At 41.7% G+C, this 15758-nt stretch overlaps 1 protein-coding gene across 1 annotated transcript in view; it reads right to left on the reverse strand.

Moving 5' to 3' along the window:
* LOC144108691 (uncharacterized) overlaps nucleotides 1–15758 on the reverse strand; it is a 46534-nt gene that overhangs the window by 10519 nt on the left and 20257 nt on the right. The window lies entirely within an intron of this gene.

Consider the following 15758-nt stretch of genomic DNA (forward strand, 5'->3'; position numbering starts at 1 on the left):
AAGCATTTCTTAAAACAGGAATGGAAGCAACCGATTAGGGGAAGTAAGGTTTTGTTCTCACTGCTGATCGTAATAAGGTGACGAAAATTCACGAACCCCAAAGGCCATGCATTTTCACACTTCTCATTGCCACCTGTACAGCTTTTCTGTATTCATGGCACGTAAGTACATGAAGCAAATTTGGTCCTTAGGGAAACTGATCATACTGCCAGTTGTACATAACGAAAAGAGCCACAACTGTACTGCCGCACTTGCACTCTCAGCCACACTGTCTTTTTCAGCCGCATACAACAGCAAATTTCTCAGATTATTACTTACTTACCACTGTGCGAGTTGGCTCCTTAGGGCGATGATGAAGCCTTTCCTTTCTGTGCACCCGGCATTCACAGCAAGACTTTTAACAGTGAAAAGGGAGTGGCGTTAAGTTCATGCACGTCTGTGGCAAGAACGGAGTGTTCAATGCTGCTTGCCCCTATACACGACGATGATAGTCCGGTCTTTTGTATCCCTGTAAGTTCATGTGAAAATACAGGGAACGAATGAGGGACCGTCGGTGTCGAGAAAACGGATACGTCGCACACACCGCCATGTCGGCGCTGCGAAACAGCAGCCGCCAGCACTTGTATGCTGCGTAGACCATGAATGACCAATCGTTGCTTCTGCACGTGTTGCCGGCTTGACTGAGACTTTCATTACAGCATGTTGCAGCAGAGGTCCAAGATGTCCAGTCTCGTATGTTTCGGCAAGCGCGGGCAAAGGAGCGAGCGATAAGCTGACGGCTGCGGGAAGCGAAGGAGGTCAACGCGTTACACACCGGCATGTTGGATCGACATAGCTTGGCTGGCTAAGCCTCTCGAGGACTGCCGTCGCAGGGGATGCAGCATCAAGCATTCCGTGAACACGCTGGAGGCTTCCGAGGCAGAGTCTGTGCAGCACATGGTTGCGCAGGGCGGCGGCGCTCCGGTGTCTTGTAGCGTGACAAACGTGCACGAAGCAGCAAGAGCAGAGGCGAAAAGCGAGCAAGCAGCCACGAGAGAGAGCCGGAGCCGTCACCTGCAAGTGCAGCAAATAGAAATCTGCCACTAGGGGCGGGCAGATGCTGAGGAGTGTTTAAAGGGCCCAAAGGAGTAATCAAGCCGACGTACTGCTGTTTGGAAAAGTAGTCAAATCTTGTGAATGGTTTGTTTTACTCCTTGATTTCGTGACGGCTGTGAAATGGAGGATTTCTTCATTTTCTCGACCTGCTGCCGGTCACACTATTTGCGACAAGGAGTTTAAAAGCGGATGGTAGCCTTATATACTCCAGTGCTCATGTTATTGCCGCTCACAAGATATACCGCTACCTTTTGAGTGCTCGGTTCAAATGTTAACTGAAAAAAAATATATATTCGCAGCCTGGATGCCTTGGCACATTTAGAAATAAATGAGAAATGTTTTAATACTAGACGTGGAGAAAACTGAAAGGTTGCTTTACCACTCTTGAATTCTGGTATGGAGCGTTTGTGTTCATCTCCGCCACCTTTTTTAAACTATCAGTCACTAAATTTTGATTTATTTAGTCGTTCCCCTGTTTAACCTAGAGACCTGTTTGCAGATTTACTAACCTGATTTCATCTATGGTGGTGTTTGTTTTATCCAGCTCAGGACTTTTTCTTTTCTTCTGCATTGATCAAGTGTCTTGATATGCTTATTGCTTGTTCACTCTCTTGTGCTTTCTAGATGCTGCCTTATATATGAGCTGCTGACTCATCAAGCCGCCATGTGGCAGCTTTTTTTCCGTAGCCCCTTCATCTGTCGCACATGATGGAAAATAAAGATTTGATTTGATCATTCGAGGCTCATCTATGTTTACAGTGTGGTTTCATATGATTTCGCGTCCCATACAGCTTATGTCTCTTAGGTTGGAGTCCAGCTTGCGACAGGTGTCTGAACCGAATGTCTAAGTGTTTCATTCGGACGTATGTGAATTCAGCGCTTGTGGAATCAGCGCTAGGAGGGGCGTCTGGGTTTCATTTATCGGTGCGCAAGCTGCGTCGGTGGTCGAATGCTATTGATGACACACTAATGCTGTCGCCTTTAAAGCAAGTAACATTTTTAAGTTCGATCTGACTTTTTTTTTTCATTGCAGGTGACCGGCCCCGAACTGCTGTGAATACGAACAGCGCCCCTGGTTGACTGTAGTTCCCTCTTTTGTTTGACTTTGTTGGGTAGCTTTCATTTTTAGACAATAAAGGTTCGAGTCGCCTGCAACCGCTGCTTTACTAATTCTTAAGATGTGTCTACTTCAGTTGTGTGTTTTCGCGGGTTGAAATGCTTCTGGACGTACTTTGATTGCTTTCCCAATGCTTTTATGCAGCATATTTGAGCACTCCCGTTATATGCGTGGTCACCTTCAACCATTTCACAGTCACGTTGCATAAATACTTGCTCATTCGTTTGCGAGCACTGACCAGTATTTGGCCACTGGGGGCAATAATTTCATCATAGAGGGTGCACAAGCCTCCACATTTCCTAACGCTTTTCGACACCCTGAATAAGCGGATCTTTTTGTCGGCGAAGCCACGTGAATGTTCGATTACACACTGTCCTTGTTCACACACACAGTCCTGTTGTTGCAGAAAGAATTTCTCAAAAAGGCTTTACTATTTATTGATGCCTTTGCTCAAAATCGGACTACAGTGACCCCGCGTTTTTATGGAGGCAATACGCTAAGGCGCCCGTGTTCTGTGCGATGTAAGTGCACGTTAAAGATCCCCTGGTGGTCGAAATTATTCCGGAGGCCTCCACTAGGGCACCTCTTTCTTCCTCTCTTCTTCCAATCCCACCTTCCTCCTTTTCCTTACAGCTCGGATCGGGTGTCCAACGATATATAAGACAGATACTGCGCCATTTCCTTTCCCCAAAACTAATTATTATTATTATTATTATTATTATTATTATTATTATTATTATTATTATTATTATTATTATTATTATTATTATTATTATTATTATTATTATTATTATTATTATTATTATTATTATTATTATTATTATTATTATTATTATTATTATTATTATTATGACCCGGCACGAAGCGATAGAGCACTTGCGGCAAAAGAAAGTATTCCGCGAACAAAATATGAGGCAGCCTTGAGCAGCAATGATGAGCAGAAGAAATGCGGGGTGTTAGCAAATAATTTCTTAAATTCTTGATTAAGCAAACGCCACCACAATAAATTTTCAAATAGTTTACTAAACCAAGGAACTTTCATAGTACACAAAAAATGATGCTGGGCCCGAGCGAGTAAAAGCAGAGTGCAGAATTATTATACATTGCTATCAAGCAATATTTAACAATCAGTAATTATCTGCACAAAAAACTTCGGATGTTATCCAGGAATTCCATTGTATGCAATAATAGTATCGCACCTTAAATCCGGGATATCCGCGCCAGAACATCAGATCAGTGTGAGTAATTATCTGCGCATGCAAACTCGCGGGTTTCGGCGCGAAATCCTTCAGCGGTGTGATGCAGCTGTTGTGTAGGCCATTCTGTCTGACAAGAATGCCGAGCGAACGGGGGCGCGTATAGCCACATTGTAAAAACCCGTGTAGGTTTCAACAGGTCTCTACCAGTCTTTATAGCGAACGTCGGCCCGCGTACCATCCTGTACTAATCCTCGTCATAGGAGCCGGTCGGCAGTCAACCACCCTAGAACGGCTCCTCATATGCTTCGTTTGTACGAATGTGACTGTAGTGCATTGTATTTGCTAGGGTATATCGAAAGGCATGTGCGCCACTTTTTATATGCAGCATGTCAAGTAGACAGCGCCACGAAGTGGCATATCTTCAAGTAAGAGCAGAGGCGGTCACTCGATTGGAGCTTCCGGTTTGCTCGGTTTCTGTTTGTGCTTCTGCGCAAGAGGACGGCGCGTTAAAAAAGCGCCTTTCCCCCGAAGCCTGCTACATGCTTCACACTGCAAAGCTTCGTTTCCCTTTTCGATTTTTTTTTGTTCTGGCGGAGAGGATCCGCTCCTACACACCTCTTGCTGCACACTATATCCCACACACACCATGCGCAGCAGCGCCGTTAAATGCGACCAGCTTGCAGTGAAACGCTTCAGCCGTTATTAGATTTGCTGCAAGATAGACCACCAACGGACAGATCTTAAATAAAGGTAAGAAAAACTTGGACTACGCTTAACATACCCATAAGAGAACAGTGAGATGGCATTAGAGCTCCCTCCACAACAACAACATTTTCATAGATGGCGGGGATTTCTGATATTATTACATGAGCAGTGTTGCAATGATTAAGCGATCGGCCACTACGCCAGTAGGCCATAGGTAGACTGTGAGACCCAAGTGGCTTTTCCGGAACTCTAGTCACGCTCATCTTGGTACAGGTAGCTCTTAGAAAATTACGAGCAAGAACTTGACACTGCTGAAGGAAAGCAGTCATGAAGGCATTAAGGAATGAATGCGTAATTTCTGTTATGAAGAAAGGCTAGAAGATATCGATGACAGCTGCATAGCCACTGTAGCCTCCATAAAGCCAGCAAAAATATTCCCACAAGGATGGGTATCAGTCAAGGCGACACGATCTGTCAATACTGTTCACCGCCCATTTACAAGAGGTAATCAGAGGCCTAGATTGGGAGCTATTGGGGGCAATAGTTATTGGAGATTACTTTAGTAATGTACGACTCGCTGGTGAAAAAGCCTTGCTTTGACATTGCCTTTCAAGTAACTCAGGGAACGAACTGCAAATTAAGACCTATCACTCACGGAGAGCACAACGATGTGCCTAAAAAGTTATTATGCAGAAATTTTACATTCTAAGAAGGAAGCAGAAGTTAAAACTTTGTACCGAGATGCTGGAAGTGGTTTGGATTGCGTCTTCTTAGTACACGTTATGACCGCAGAATAGGATTGCGAGTGCTAAACAACTAGAGTAAAAATGCGATGGAGCGCATTTGGGACATTTTCTGAAATCTTGACTAGAAGAATAGAGCAAGTGTATATTACATATACTCACCTAGGATGAAGAAGTGTGGAGGCTAACGAAAAGGGTTCAGAACAATATGAGGGTGATTCAGCGATCTGTAAAAAGGAAAATGATTGATGTAATGTTAAGATACAGGATGAGGGCATGGGTGTGAGAGAACAAAGGCGGCTTAATGATACCCATCTCAAAATCAATAGAAAGAAATCAACGTGGGCAGGGTATATAATGCGAATACAATTAAGATACTCGGTGGTAACTCAGGGTAACAGACTGCATTCCAAGAGAATGCAACTGTAGCAGCAGGTGGCAGAAAAATGGGTGGGCGGATGAGATTAAGATTTTAGAGGAAAAGCTGGCCGCAGCGTACAAAGGACAGTGTGATTTGAGAGACATGGGAGCGACCTTTGTTGTGCAGTTGGCATAGTCTGGCCGATAGTGATGATGTTTATTTCCGACCTCTGAGCTCACACACACAGTAACACAATGAGCAGATGGCAACTGCATTGCATTTAATTTCATTGCCACGCACCATGGTAGGCACGTTGCACTCCATTCATTTGAGAGGTTGCGAGCTTCACATTGTGCTAGGTCGAGCACCTGCTTCTGTAGTGAACCAGAACTGTAATGCTATCACAGCAATGTAGTGCAGCTGTTGGCAAGCGTATTCAACGTACTGGAATGGCGAACTGCGGTGCCAAGAAAGCTAAATTTTGAAGCAGTACTATAGTCGGATCCACCTCAACAACTAAGCAGCCAGTTCCCCTCGAAGGTCACCCTTTAAACCAAATAAGCATGCCTATTGCCTGGACATCGCAGCTGACCGGACTGCATATGAGTAGCGCATGGAGCGCGCCCACTCTAGGTCCCCTCTCGCAAATAGATGCTAAAAATCTGTTATTCCAGCGAGAAGAAAAATGTTTGGTGACCACGTTATGTGCTTGCAATAGTTGAACACAAAATAGATTGACTTAGTTTTGAACAATATTGGCGTGCAAAGAAAAAGCGATTGAAGAAAAAGCGATCGAGGCAGTTCCGCATGAAGCGAACAGCCGGAGAGTATGGTGCAGTGCATAAACGCATTTCTGGCTGGTCAAGCAGTTAACTGTCACAAATTTATTCCATGGATTTTTTTTCGACACGTGACGGCGGACAGAACAACCAAGGAGGAAAGACGGCTTTGAGCAAAACTCTTCTGCAATAGTGTATCTCTCGACATTCAAAAGCTTCTCGCAGCGGGCCAGCTTCAGGGAAGGTCTGCGCCGAGCGGTATGCTTCAGAGAGGCATTCGCGCAATAATCAAACTATGCGGCAACCCGGCGGCTTAGTGAAGGTCCAATAGCAGACACGACATGGCAGCCTAATGAAAATCTGTTAGCGCAGCGCTGCATGCAGCCGCAAAAACGTATATAGCAAACGGAAACAAAATCACACTCTCACCTTAGGACCAGAGGTATTACAGAGGGACAATGGAAAAAACAAGAACAAGACGAGAAAAGATTCAGGAGACAGAAAAATTTAAATAACACCTGAGCATGCATACTAGCTGTAGCTTTGCGGAACATCTCGTAATTAGTGATGTCGGCAATATCTGCGGGAAGGTGATTCTAGTCGCGTGAGGTACGCGGCAAGAATGATTGAGAAAAATATCTGGTATTAGAAGAATCAAAGCCGACTTAATGAGGATGATCAGTATGATGGGTCACAAAATGGCTGTGGGATAAGGCGACAACGCATTATGGGGCGATCGTACAATTTTTGAAACAAAGCGATACGAGACACTTTGCGACGAAGTGACAGCAATTAAAGAAATACATATATTTCATGGTAGTTATGCTTGCAGTGAGGTTGTAATTAGCGAGAATGAAACGTACAGAGTTATTTTGAACCATGTTAAGAGCAGTAATAAGAATGTCCTAAGTAGGATCCCAGACTGATGTTGTATACTCTAGTTTGAAACAAATTGGTCTTTTAAATAGCAAAAGTTTGAAAGGAGAAGGAAAGTTGAAAAAATTGCGATATAAGCAACCCAGCATGCGATTAGCATTTTTGATTACATTTTCGATATGAAGAGACCGCCTTAGGTTATCAGTGATGTAAACGCCAAGGTATTTATGCGATGTTATCGACTCTAAAATTAACATTATCAACGTAATACGAAAACGGCGCGGTAGATTTTCTTGAAACACGCATGCCTTTGCATTTGTTAATATTTAGTTAGTTGAATATTTCTTGCACCAGTTGGCTACAGTGGTAAGGTCGGACTGAAGTAGACAGCTGTCATTAGTATCGCTTATTTCAATAAAAATAACGCAATCATCAGCAAAAAGGAAGGTATGAAAGTTAACAAGAGACGGAAGATCACTCATGTAGATTAAGAACAAAACCCCAAGGACTGAGCCTTGAGGACGGTCTGAATGCACTTCAGTAAAACCGGAATTAAAACCATTAGCGGTAACACACTGTGACCGATTAAGGAGAAAACACTTAACCCATTTCACTAGATTATGTTCAATATTAAGGTTATTTAGGTTCAATGAGAGGCGTCTGTGACAAACCTTATCAACAGCTTTACTAAAATCTAAGAATATACAATCAGTTAGTGATGGTTGGTCAAAGATACGGTGTAATGAAAGTGTAAAACATAAGATTTGAATTTCTTATGATTAAAATCTTTGCAAACCGTTTGCGCCAATGAGAAGAAAGCGTTTAATTCAAGAACATGAACAAGATTTGCAAATATTTTATGTACAAACATTTTGCAACATGTGCTAGTTAAAGAGATGGGACGATAGTTAAAGGCAGATGTTCTGCTACCCGACTTGTAGACTAGAACCACCTTCCAGATTTTGCGCTGTTTCGGTAGAATAGATTGGTCGTAAGATTTTTGGAAATTTTTGTTAGCATAATGGAAACAGACTGAAGTGTTTTCCAAGAACTTGGCATTAATAAAATCACAGCCTGGAGCGAAATGAAGATTGAGGTTATCAATAAGTTTAATGACGCTAAAAGTATCAACTAATATTGGCGACATATTTGCATAGTGGTAATTATAAGCTGTAGGTATGTGTCCAGCAGATATAACAGAAACGTTCTCATCAAATAAATGGTTAATAAATGTGGCAACAAGGTCTGAAGGAATTGGGACACCAGAAAAGTCGGCTAGGGCGATATTTTCGTGAGCCATGGGATTAATCACGCCCCAAAATTTTCTTATATTTGTTGCGAGACGGAAGAATGTCCGAGTGAAAGTGTTTCGTGGCGTCTTTAATTGCGTGCACGTATGCCTCGGACGCAGCCGAGTACAAAACCAAACGGTCTATAGTGGGGGACAGCTTAGCGATGCGATAAAGTCGCTTCTTTTTATTAGATAAGCGCTTGATATGATTGCTCTACCAGGAGGCATTAGTGAGGTTGATGCTGGTGCGTTTAGGAATGAATCGTTCAGCGAGCCGGTTTACTTTGGCCGAAAACGTGTTACAATTAGTGTGAACAGTACAACTTTCAAAGCCACCAAGAAAAATGTCAATAAATGAAGAGACTTCTATGTTTATAGCCTCAAAATTGGCTCACCTATAATCGCGTATCACAGTTACCTTTTTTAAATTCTGGGCAAGTTAACTTAATGAAAAGGTTAAGAAGAGCGTGATCGCTAATACCAGGCAGATAAGTTATAGATGAAAATATTGCGGGTTGGCTAGTTAGGATGACGTCTAGTGTATTGGCAACATTATCTTTAAGTATTGTAGCTTGCGTGCACACTTTGTGTAAGGAGAAAACAGAGCACACATCCAAAAATTCATTAGGTGGAGACGAGAATGGCGACAAATTGGGGATGTCGGAGCTCCAAGAGATGTTGGGAAAATTAAAATTGCCTAGTAGAATTATCGGAGATGCGGGAAAACGTGCTGTATAAGAATTAATGACGTCGTGAAGTTCATTGCAGAAGGTGGGGAGGAAGGTTGTGGGCGATAGCAGACTCCTATTTTGGCTTTTTGGTGACTAAGCGTTATTGCTGCCCATACCATTTCTAAGTCAGTCTGGACAAGCACACATGATGAAGTGATATCGTTTGAAATGGCCGGCAGCACGCCTCCGCCTCTCTGTGTTCCACGATCACAACGAAAGAACGCAAAACAATGAGCGTTAAGGAAGATATCAGAACCACGGACATGCGCGGATAGCCAGGTTTCTGTTAGATCAATAATTTTTGCAGAACACGTGTTGGTAGCTGATGACATCGAGTTATATTTGTTAAAAACACTTCTGATGTTTGTGAAAAGAACTGATTCAAAGGCTTTAAATGCCCAACCACTACCCCTCACGTGTGCCCAGGACGTGCAGGGTTCGCAATCGGCTGCGGGGAAACCAGAGCCTGCCCTGCGTGTCGGAATGTTCCCAATAGCGTCCGTGGCCAAGTCATACTAATATGCAACTTGTTGCAGCGAAATTTGTCTTTTGTACAGGAGGTTGGCTTTTACCAAATTCAAGAAGCTTTTTACGAGCGACTATTGTTGCAGCTGAAAAACCTTGAGTAAGGGCGATTTTAGTGTCCTTCAAACTATTAAGTGCAGCGAGAATGGCATCTTTTCTTTTCCAATTTAAAAATTTACCTATGCCGGGGCCATTTATTCGGCCTAAAACTCCCAACCAATGCACGCTTTCGAATGCATCAGGAGGAAGGGGATCAGTAAGACATTTAAGAGAAGAAGTTAGTTTCACTTCTGTCTCTTGCACTGTCTCATCAGAATCTGGAATGCCAAAGAATATTAAGTTGTTACGTTGAGACCATGACATCATGGAGATTATCTGTGGATACCAGTGGGCTCCAGTGGTGTAAATCTGGTGGAGAGGAACCCCTATGTATTAAAAGGTCCCGCAGTCCTAAAGTATGCCGCCAAAATAACTTGGTATTGTACCCCAATGACAAAGCCAAACCCCTTGAATTTATTTAAATTAAGAGCTGCCGTTGATACCTCACAAAACTGGTCAGACAAATGTAGTGCCTCGAGCACATTCTTTTTTTACGCAACGAAAGAGGGCGACATCATCTGCATAGGCTGAAATCTTAATTTCACATTACGCCAGAGAGAAACATTGAAGAGCTGCGCTATTAATAATACTAAGGCAAAGAGGTTCAAGATATAAGACAAACTACAAAGGCGATAATGAACAGCCTTCGCGAACAGATAATTTCAATGGAATAGGTTTGGTTAGCTCTTGGTTAACAATTAGACTTCTATGGGACTCCTTATAACAGAGTCCTATGCCCTGAGCTAAACAACCCCAATATTTGCATGCTCTAAGACAGCAAACAAGAAATCGTGAAGAACTTTATCAAATGTCTTGACAAGGTCAATCTGAAATAGAGCTACTTGTCCGGCGTCCTCTTATACTGTCAGCAGTACTGCGCCTGTAATATGAATATGAGTTTGGATGCAGCCACCTCTGATACCACAGCCCTGTTGCGTGCCTATTAAAACAGCGACAACTAGTTGCAGACGATTGCAAAGAATCTTCGCAAAAAGTTTGCAATCTACATTACAGAGAAAAATTGGACTTCTCTAAGCTCATTAGACCCGGTTTGTATCGGTGCTTTTTGGAATTAACATTGTATGCCCAGAATAAAAAGTGGGGAAAAAAAACCAACACCGTAGGAAGCCTGGAAAACCTCCATTAAAACAGGTGCTAGGCAAGTGAAAAATGTTTTATAGCACTCGCTTGCAATACCATCTGGCTCAGGAGGTTTCTCCGCCGTCAGGCCAGAAATGGCGCATATAATTTCGCCCAAAGTAATAGGCCCCTCCACTACGGCACACTGCTCATCGTCAAGATGAGGAAAGGCCTCAAATAAGCGACTTCAATCTGATCCCATATTTAGGCCCGCACAACCCCCAAACAGCTTACGATAATAGTCAAAAGAAGCATAAACAATCCTTTACAAAAATTTGAGATGAGTTTCTGGTTTAAAGTTGATTACATTTGAAATCACACTCATCAGGTATTTGTGATGACTTCTGCGGTGAGTTTCTGATTAATTGCTGCGGAAAATTTTGCCACCCATATTTTGATTAGGAAGTGATGTTCCTCCCTGTCGAAATTATAAATTGTGGTGCATATATTAGGCATTTTATGATGCATTTCTGCTTACTTCGTGGTGCATGCCTGACGACTTTCCAGTTGATTTTCTGATGCATTGCTGATTATATATGGCCACTAATATGCTGATTCAGACCTGATGTGTTTCCTCCTGAGAAGGTTTTTTGAATTTGTGATGCGTTTCATGATGCATTTCTGCTCCGCTCGTGATGCACACAGACTGAGTGTATGATTTTTCTGATTGAAATATCATGCAACTGCTGGAGTGAAATAACAAGCTGGCAGTGCGACAATCCGAAAGGGAAGCTACGCTCTAGCCACCGACTCACTTGAGACAAGTTGTTTGATCATTTACTTTATTTCCTGTGACAATATAAAGGATATGCTGTTTTTAAATTGCAGCATTGTGGTGTGAAATTTTCCAAGGACATATGCTGAAAGAGCATAAATAAAAACATGGTACATTGGCACAACGAACGGCTACATTTCTATCACAAAGGACGCAATTTTGGCGGATAGACAAAGACCAAATTAAACCGCCGTAGGAACTAGCTGTTTTGTGGACATAAAAACAAAGATTTATTTCAAAAATATTTACTTTTTTGTCTTGGCAATAGGCCTCCGAGATTGAAAATTTTAACACTTATGAAATACTGATGACCAGATATTTTAATGGCACACCGCGTCAATTGCCCACTTTCCAAGGATTTTACCTCAGAGAAGCCGAGCATCTGGCCAGGGGAAAGATTGTATCATTAGATAATCCGTAGGTATATGGCGGCACTGCAGATTGAACCCCGCTCCTCAAACATATAAAAGGCAAATGCTCAAACTTCTACGCTTCCGCGGTCGTCGCTCATAGAATATTGTTTTAAAAGCTTCCACTAGAATAGACCCCAGTGTGGCGTCAAATTATTCTATATCCAGATCCCTAGGCAATCAAAACTTCTTGCCAAGTTGTGAAAAAAATGAGAACAAAATCACCTTTTGGTGCATGGCAGTGCGCTGTGACAAAACAGACTACATAAATTAAGCGAACATAAACCATCGCTCTATAGGAGAGCGCTCATAACGATACACTCCGTATGCACGTTTGGCAAATGCAATAAAAGCCAATTGTAATAAATGACTGTATAACAACTGTTATTCCCGGCAGCTTTTTCTGTTGCATGTCGTCCTGGATAGGCCAATGAACCAAACGAAAAAAAAGAACCAATGCAGAAACTATCTTTACATGTTATAAGCAGTTTTCAGGACATGGCAATGAGATTACTGTTCACACTGTATCTGCTGTCATATGAAGTGCACAATTGTTGCGCTCTCTAAAGAACCCAAAAGCATTCAAAGACAAAGTTGTTTCATGTGTTTCAAGTGATATATAGCGAACATATTGAGCAGACAATTTATTTTCTACTTTCGAACAAAAAACTATTGAGGTGAAAATGAATACACTACTAAGTTCACATTGAGCAAAACCAAAAATTAAGAAACAAAACACATTCCCCTATGTTTTCTTTCTTTTTGATGACTGCGCTTTCTTCAAACACTGTGAATTGAGCCTGTCAAAGTTCACATGAAGTAAAGCTTCCATCACAGTTTAGGAAGGCAGCGCACATATGCTGCCTCAAAATATGGCCTATGGCCAGATTAATGGTCATACAAGAGAAGTGAAGCTGTGAAATGACATGCAAAGATATTGCTTCTCACCAGCGTTGACACAGCATCAATACATAGCACCAAACAACTACACATTTTTCCCACAATCACTAATCTGCTCATACTGGCCGGCCATGTGTGTGGCCGTTGGAAAACATAGCGTTAAAAAAGGGCTCTTCACAAATATATCCTGTCATTATGAAGATCTAAAGGCATCTTCATGCTCACAATCACATTCAAGCATTCAAGCACCTTTTCTGAAAAGGAAAGTTGACAGCAAAAAAATAAGCATGGCATTTAACACGCAACTAACTTTCCCAAGACAGCTCAGTGGTATTCATTGTAGCACTTGAAAGACATGGACATGGACAAAGACAGAAACAGAAAAGCGGCTGCACTACTCTCTCTATTCTTGTGTTTCAAGTTTCTCATTTTTTGATAATTAGCAACCAACTCACATGAAATTTACTCTGATGCAGTTATTCAGTGTTTTCAAATACATTATTTATTTTCAAACAGAGAAAACACCCTCAAATTTTTAAAAATCACAATAACAGGAATTAAATTCTTTGCTTAAAGGGGAATGTGTGTTTCATCAATGAATTTTATTATTATTTTGATGAAATTTCTGCCGCACATGAAATGCTAAATTCAGCAATATATCTGAAAAATGTTTTCTACAAGTGTCTCTACACCTTGTGGAAAGCCTCCAGATCAGAGAAAATGTGGTAAAAGAATGGTTCAGCAATCACTCAATTTATAAATGATTACTACGTAGATAAAATTTTTTTTTTCAGTGACAAATTTTTGCTTCCATTTTTCGCAAAGCAGTTGACACAGATTTGTAAAAAGTGTAAGCAACATGTCACAGTAGAAAACTAAGAGCAATGAAGATAAAAATGCAAGATGGTCTTCGCATGAAGAGGAGTTTTTTGAGGGCAACAAAACAAATGAGGTCAAAATAGCGAAACCAGTCGTGAAAAAATCTGCTCCACAAGGCGAGTGAATAGCAGAAAACCAGAACGGAGAAAAACACAATTTTTCGAGCGCTTCCCAATATGCTGCGCGGCGATGGTTCAAAAAACCATCTTTTGCAGTCCTTCGAGGTAGATTTCAGCAGTAAAATTTTGAAGTAACATAAAAGCAAGACACGAGTGGGTACAACGGTGCAGCCTTTCCCCCCAAAAAATTTCCCTTCATTTCTTCTGTGGTGAACCGAACCCTCTTCAGGCCCCTTGGGAATTTGGTGGGTGAACCTCGGTAGTGGGCGAGAAGCCGACCAAGGACCGACTTCACCGTAACTGTGCTGCAAATGTTGGTCGCCACAATGCAAAAGTTCAGGTCAGAGTGTATTAAAAAAATTCCAATTCATTCCAACCTATAATGGCCATGAGGCAAGCAGTGAAATACTGCTCTGGAGTAAAATAAATCGCCAAAAGGATGAAGGAAAGAATAACCTGAGAGGAATAACATATTTTTTCACGTTATTTATAATCTAACAAAAACCACAAACACAGAAAAAGCAAAAATCTACAATTTTGAAAGAAAGTATGTCCTGCTCAATAACCTTCTACCCTCTTACGAGAAATCCACATAAATAATTGCTGTTCCTCAAAAAGCACAATTTTTCATCGCTAGTTGATAACTATTTTAGCTGGTACACCATCCAGCTGCTCACACGGTATGAAATACGTGTGCTACTTCTCAAACAGCTTTTTCCTTTTCTGGCTATACATTCCAGTTTAGACAACGAAAGTCACACAACTGTTAGCGGGCTATGTCAAAAGGGAAAGCAGGAAGGCGATCACCCTCCGTCTTTCAAACAGAAAGGTCTCTTTAGGAAAACCGTACATGTGGATTTCCTTTAACCTTAAACGCTCTGGAAATGCACGATGGAACAACTAAAACAAAAATAGGACTCAGCTTCTGCACCAGCAATCCTATGTCACTGATTGTGCCTCCAGTCTCTAATATCCTATGAATTAACACAGCTGGCATTGTAGAGGGCCGCTTTTGAAAAGCGGCCCTCTACTCCACAGATTTTTTTTGTTTTCATTTTTTTCGTTTATATTGAAGCTTTCCATTTAATTATAACAAAAGCTAGCTATTTACATAAGCAGGTATAACCAGATGTCGAAGAATTGTTAGAGCTAGAACAGAAGGGGTCGCATCAGACCAGATCAGAGGCGGAAATTTTGAGGCTCAGAAGCTCGCACATCCGGGGTTTGTGGATGTTTGATAGCTGTTAGGTACAAATTAATTGTCTACACGGAATTAACAAAAAAAAGATACGTACCAAAAAGCTTGGTGTTCCTATTACTTTAGCATACTGCCCCCTTTCAGTGGACTGATAACAACATAGATGCTTTCTTTTAATATATTCACAAGCCACAGCCCCTCCACCAAAATGTGTTGCCTAAGACGGAGACGGATTCTTAAAAAGCAGGGTTCCAGCCTTTATTGCATACATGACACTAACCCCTAGTCTTAGTATGCCACCTGAGGACTGCTGGTGGCAATGTTCTGTAACTCTGAAAAATTATCTTTTTGCACTGCTCACAAGTATGAAAAATGCAATGATCATACAGCATTCAGGCAGAGCATAAGTGCTCAATGTTGAACACAATAATGAAGCGCTAGGGACACCTGTGCTAGTTTCTGCCATCACGACAATTATGCTTAGTACAGTAATTATCTTGTGGAGCCATGAAATCCTGTTTATAAGAATTTCAAAGGAAAACTGAAAAGAATAAAAGAATGGAACAGCAGTTTGAGATCTGCAGTAAGTCTCCACATGAGCCTTAAGGCTTAGGTCTTGAATAGGAGTTATGAGCACGAGAAAAGCAGCAAACTTTACCATCTCAGCTGCGGCACTGGTGCTAGGGGCTGCTGAGGACTCCGGTTGGTGGGTTATTTTTTTAGGTGCTTCACCATCTTGAGTGAGTAAGATTGCCAAGCACATAGAGTACAAATTAAAAATATGTCTGGCCTTATTCTCAATACCATTACTATTTG

This window comes from Amblyomma americanum, chromosome 10, assembly GCF_052857255.1.
Source record: "Amblyomma americanum isolate KBUSLIRL-KWMA chromosome 10, ASM5285725v1, whole genome shotgun sequence".
Lineage (NCBI taxonomy): Eukaryota > Metazoa > Arthropoda > Arachnida > Ixodida > Ixodidae > Amblyomma > Amblyomma americanum.